Here is a 5864-nt window from a genome sequence, read left to right on the forward strand (position 1 = left end):
GGACACTTTCTCAGTCGTGTCCCTCAGTGAGAGCCATTAAAAGTCAAAGAAACTTTGGAGTTGGATTCTGACTTGGAGTTCTGGAGAAGTTTCTTCAGCTCCCTCTCAGGGACTGATGTTCAGGGCATCAGCACAAAGCCCCAGAGGCTCATTATAGTCTTTGTGCTGTGTCTGTGCTGCTGAGCTGGGCTGGGCTCCTGGCCCAGAGGCAGCTCCTGGCAAGGACAGCACTGCAGAGAGACAGCTCTGCCCAGGAGCAGCTCCTGTGCACAGCCCAGCAGGGCTGGGGCACTGCCTGCAGCCACCCCAGGCACAGCACAGAGGCACAGAGAGCTTCAATCAGGCAGGGCTGGGAAAGGGCTGAGAAGTGCCTGGGGCAGAATCACTGCCAGCCTTGGCACAGGAACCTCTGGCTGCAGGACAATGCAGCAGCAGCTCCTGGAGTGATTTCCTACAGCTGGAACATCCCAATGCCTACAGACTCTGTGAGTACATCTCTGAGTATTTCTGGTGCAGGGAGGTGAAATACTCATGAAGCTCTGATGTACTGAGGGCTTCTGATCAGTCACAGAATATTTCCAAGACAAGGATTTTGATAAAAATGAGGACATTTCCTAAGACTTTGTCTTCAGATTCCTGATACTGGAGAATGACATGGAGGGAGGGATAAATATTAAAGGACGATTATGAATTTTGACAAGTGCCTGAGACATCTGAACTGTTCCTTTTAGTGATCAATAGGTTCACAGGAGATCCCTGATGTGCCTTCAGCCACTCTGCCTATGGTCAGCAGCACCATCACCCTTGCTGGAGTCATCAGGCTGAGTCTGAGCTGTTCTTTCTCCAAGCTGCAAACAGAATCTGCCCCTAGCCAGTGCCCTGCAAACAGGCAGGGTTCTGTCAGGCCAGGGAGAGTGCAGAGATTTGGGGTCTGTGAGAGCTGGCAGGGACAGATCAGGCTCAGGGAAACACCTGCAGAAGGAAAATCTCCAGCAAACAGAGAGAAGATCAGGCAATGAGAGAAAACAAAACCCAGCAATGCTCTGGCAGGGAGAGTTGAGAGATGTCCACAGGATCCCCTCCAGTGCAGCCCCTCCCTCTGAACAAGCCCCCTCCCTCCTGTGCCCCAGCCAAGCCCCTGCCTCAGGGACGAGGCTCCAAGGCGTGCACAGCCCCTCCTGTGCAGGCAGAGCTGCAGCAGAGCCATGGGGCAGCTCTGCAGCCCCGGGCCCAGTTCCCTCTGCAGAGCACAGGGCTGGGAGCAGCTGCCCAGCCCTGGGGGCTCTGAAGGGGGCACCGCTGGCTCAGGGTGATGCTGTCTCCAGTACCCGGCTCTGGGCAATGCTGTCAGGGCAGCCAGGGAAGGAGCTGCATCTCCCTTCATCCAATGCCAGCATAAGGACACTTGGATGTCCCTCTGAGATTTCAGTCCAAGCCGGGAGCTTCAACCCAGCATGCAAACCTGTCCTACATCATCTCTGAGTGATAAGATCCATGGGGAAAGGCAGAGGTGTTGTGACACTGAAAATGCTGCTGGGTTGGTGAAATGAGCAATGTGAGTCCTTGGCTACAAATGTGGAGCTGGGCTGTGATGGATCCATCTGCTCTCAGCCGTGCCTGGGGGTTTTTAAGAGAAACGTGGGACTGTGAATATCCTCCACCTGAGAAAAGTGAAAGCCCAGAGGAACTGCAAACAGAATGAAGTGACAGATCATCTGCCCCCAGTCTCCACTCATTATCTTGCCTCAGGGAAATCACTCTGTTCTACCAGAGGGCAGCAGAAATGCTGAGGGTTTCTGATATCCAAGAATACCAGGAAGTACATGGAAAGAGCTTAAAAAGGAAACATCAGAACTCTTCAACACAAGAGCATGTCTCTGTGTGTTACAAAGGAGGGTGTATGGGAAATTGCTTTGATTTTGGTTACAGTATCTCCTCTAATCCTTCACTGTCCCTTTCTCCATGAACAGGTGCCCAAGTGCAGCCACAGCAAATGTCCAACAGCAGCTCCATCAGCCACTTCCTCCTCCTGGCATTGGCAGACACGTGGCAGCTGCAGCTCCTGCACTTCTGCCTCTTGCTGGGCATCTCCCTGGCTGCCCTCCTGGGCTACGACCTCAGAAGGGGAAGGTGGGATAATTCACCCTCTCAGTGAGCTCCCAGTATTTCCACATCCGTGCTCCAAGTGCTGCTCCCAGCCCTGATCTGTGGGGATGGGAATGTCCCGCTCCCTTGCTGGGGCAGGGTCACACCTGAGCCAGGTGTGCAGGGCAGGACCTTGCCCTGACCCCAAGCACTGTCCCAGCTGCAGGATCTGCTTCCCATCGGCCTCTTCCTCCTGCGGCCCCAGCCCAGCTCGGTGCTGAACAAAGGGGCTGGGCCAGGGCCATCACCCAGCAGGGGCTGCTCACTCCCTCTGCCCCCTCCCCAAATTCCCTCTGGGGCAGCAGAGCTGGGGCAGGAGTGCTGTGGGGAGGGACAAGGGGGTGACACTGGCATGGGGGGGTCACACAGGGCCCTGGGGAATCCCCCCTCACTCTCAGGGTGCCAGGAACACAAACCCCTCCATGGAGCCCCTGTCCCCCAGCAGCACCTTGTGCGCAGGGTCTGGGGGCAGCTTTGGGGGTCTGGGGGGTCATGACTGCCCTAAAACCCCCTCCCAGCCCCACAGCCACTCCAGCTCCATCAAACCACCCCACAGATCCCTGCTGTCCCCCACACCCCGAACCACTCTGTGCAATAGAAATGGCCCCAAGATCCATCAAAACTCTTTCCCACCTCTCCCTAGACCCACCCAAGTTCTCTCCAAGCCACACAGCCCTTCCAGAACTCCAAAAACTCTCCCACAGACCCCTCCAGAGCCCCCTTAACCCCTTCCCAGCACCACAAATGGAGCCAAGAGCCACCAAAACCCCTTCCAATCCTCTCAGGATCCCCTAAACTCCTTCCCAGCCCCCCGTGGCACTGACCAGGAGAGGTTTGTGGACAGGAACATCCACAGGTGAGAGCAGCTCAGACACTTCAGCAGCATTTTAGGCACTTCCATCCCTTTGGGCTCTTCCCAGAGGCTTAAAGACGTTAGAGGGAGGACTGCAGAGGGGTATGAGGGATGCCAAGAGTGGCATTTTGGGGACTGGCTGTTCCTCTTGCCTGAGTCCATCTCTAGAATTCACCAGGTGTCTGATGTCCATAAAAGCCTCCAGACCACCAGGATTCAGCCACCCTCAAAAAAACCCAAACCTCCAAAATTCAGCAAAAAAACACCCACCAAGGAGTTCCCCTCTCTGGTCTCCCTACTTTGCAGTTCAGGGGCTCCCTCCTCTCTGGGCTCCTGCAGCCCCAGTGTGTATTGGTGTCCCCTCTCTCTGGGCTGCTGGGGCAACCCCAGAGGTTCCTTCCCTGGGCTCCCCAGGTGAGTCAGAGGGGCCCAGGGGTGCTGCCTGTGCGGGGTCCCCGTTTCAGCACCCAGGGTACCCAAGGGTGAAAAACGCCAATCACTTGTTTTTAAAATTTTAAAAGTTTAATAGTAATAAAATGGTTATAAAAATAGTAATATAATTAGAGCATTAGTAATTTGGAAAATTAGGATTTAGGACAACATGAGACAACAAAAACAAAGAGTAACAGACGTACAGGTACCTTTTTCTGGGCAGCATAAGCCCAAAAAAGGACACACATTAACCGAGGATTAACCCTTAAAAACAATAACCTGTTGCATATTCACACACCTCATACCTGATGCATAAATTCCATTCAAACACAGGATTGTGTCTGGTCAGTGTCAGCTTCTTCCTCTGAATCCTGATGGCATCTTCAAGCCTGAGGGAGGCAGGAAGCAGTTAGTTTCCTCTGATAAGAGAGCAATAAATTCTCTTTCTCTGAAAGATTTAGGTGTCCTGTGGCTGCCATCTTGCTGCGAGTACCTCATTCCTTTCTTTAAAAAATACCTCACATACACAGTTTCTATTTTAACATTATGTTATAACCTAAACTACATTTAACACACTTAAAAAATCAATTAAAAAATCAATACAGCATAACATCCTAACATAACACATAACATTCGTTTTAATATTTGCAAAGAGCCAATCATAAAATATGCATTCTTCACACCATGGGTGTCCCTTGTCCATGGTGCCACCATCTCCGGGCTCCTGGGCTCCCCCTTATCGGGGTGTCTGACACCGCAGGCTGCAGAGGCTCCCCCAGCTCTGGGGCCCCCTCTCCGCTGTGCCAGCCCCCAGCCTGCCGGGCCCGGGCCATCCCCCTGTGGCTCCGGGCTGACGCTGCAGCGCCTGCCCCGGGCAGCCCGACCCCCCCCAGGGAGGGTCCCTCGCACCCCCGGCCCAGCGCCGGGGCTCTGTCAGCACCAAACACCAGGACCCCCAAAATTCTGCCGGGCCAGAGCCACCGAGGGGCGCCCGGCCCTTGGCCTGCTATAGATACAGATTGCAATATTGGCTTCGTGCAAATGTTAACATGGATTTTAGATGGGTGCTGTTAAAATAACTTTGTTATAAAGATACAGTTTTCATTTCTGTTGTTAATTATAAGCTTAGACATAATAGTGATGTAGTTGATATAAGTGTGCTTGTGTTACAGTGCCTGCTTGGATGGGATAACATCCAATGAACATGGGATGAAGACACCTGGTACAGATGTGCCAGCTATCAGCACCCATCCTCTGAAGGCAGTGTGGGCAGCGGCCAAAACTGAAGATGATAAGAAAGGACCAAAACCACAACCAAGGAATACACATGCCCTAAAAAGGTAGAACTGAGGAGGACCCATGCTAAACAGCTCTTGGAATATTTTCTTTGGGAAAAAAGAAAATATTGGAATATTTTTTCTTTGGGAAAAAAAGTTTACTATGCACAAGTGTCACAGACATCTTTTATGGAAAATCCTTTCCTTAGGATTTTTCCTCCTGAGAAGCTGACAGGCCTCAGGAACAAAATGTAAACATTGCTTATCTGCTGCTGTGGAACACAACAGGTGGATCTGATTGGTCTCATGTGGTTGTTTCCAATTAATGGCCAATCACAGTCAGCTGGCTCGGACAGAGAGTCCGAGCCACAAACCTTTGTTATCATTCCTTCTTTTGCTATTCTTAGCTAGCCTTCTGATTAAATCCTTTCTTCTGTTCTTTTAGTATAGTTTTAATATAATATATGTCATAAAATAATAAATCAAGCCTTCTGAAACATGGAGTCAGATCCTTGTCTCTTCCCTCATCCTTGGACCCCTGTGAACACAGTCACAGTCAGACTAAACAACAAGCTGCAGACTGAGCTCACAGATGCACATTTCACCTCAATCCAAATGGATTTCTCCTCTGGAAAATTCCCCCTCTGCCTCAGAGCCCTCTCCCCAGGCTGGGTCCCAGCCTGGTCTAAGCACTCGACGCCAGCAGTGGGAAAAGCTGCACTGCCAGAGGGATCGGGGGCTGGCCGGGCCTCAGAGTAATTCTAGAGCTAAAGCGTGAGAGACATCAGCGCCGCTCAGATAATACATGCCAGCGCTCATCGCGGGCCCGGCCACCGCCTCCTCCTCCTCCTGCTGCTGCTGCTGGGGCCCTCCCAGCCCGGAGCCGCCGTTTCCAGCGCCCAGGGCCGCTCTCTGTGGCTGCAGCCGGGCCCCGCCACTGCAGCCCTTGGCCCGGCGCTGGAGCCGGTGCCGCTGCTGGCAGCAAACCCCGCCCCGGGCAGAGCCGCCCCGGCCCGGCTCTTTCCGCGGCCCCGGCTCGGCGCCGCCGCCATCGCCCTCAGCGCCCTCGGCCCTCCACCGCCTCGCCGGGCCCGGCCCGGAGCCCTGGGCCTCAGCGCCCTTCGGGGCACCGCGCTCGGGGCAGCGACCGCTCGGGG

At 53.6% G+C, this 5864-nt stretch overlaps 1 non-coding gene across 1 annotated transcript; it reads right to left on the reverse strand.

Annotated features, from left to right (window-relative positions):
• Nucleotides 1-5451: 5451 nt before the first annotated feature.
• LOC128949293 (small nucleolar RNA SNORD45) lies at nucleotides 5452-5534 on the reverse strand. Its single transcript, XR_008484195.1, has one exon. It is a non-coding gene; the product is annotated as a small nucleolar RNA SNORD45 (small nucleolar RNA).
• Between the last annotated feature and the right edge of the window lie 330 nt (nucleotides 5535-5864).

This window comes from Melozone crissalis, unplaced genomic scaffold (assembly GCF_028551555.1).
Source record: "Melozone crissalis strain CALT ecotype California unplaced genomic scaffold, PUWL_Pcris_2 ptg000218l_1, whole genome shotgun sequence".
Classification (NCBI taxonomy): domain Eukaryota; kingdom Metazoa; phylum Chordata; class Aves; order Passeriformes; family Passerellidae; genus Melozone; species Melozone crissalis.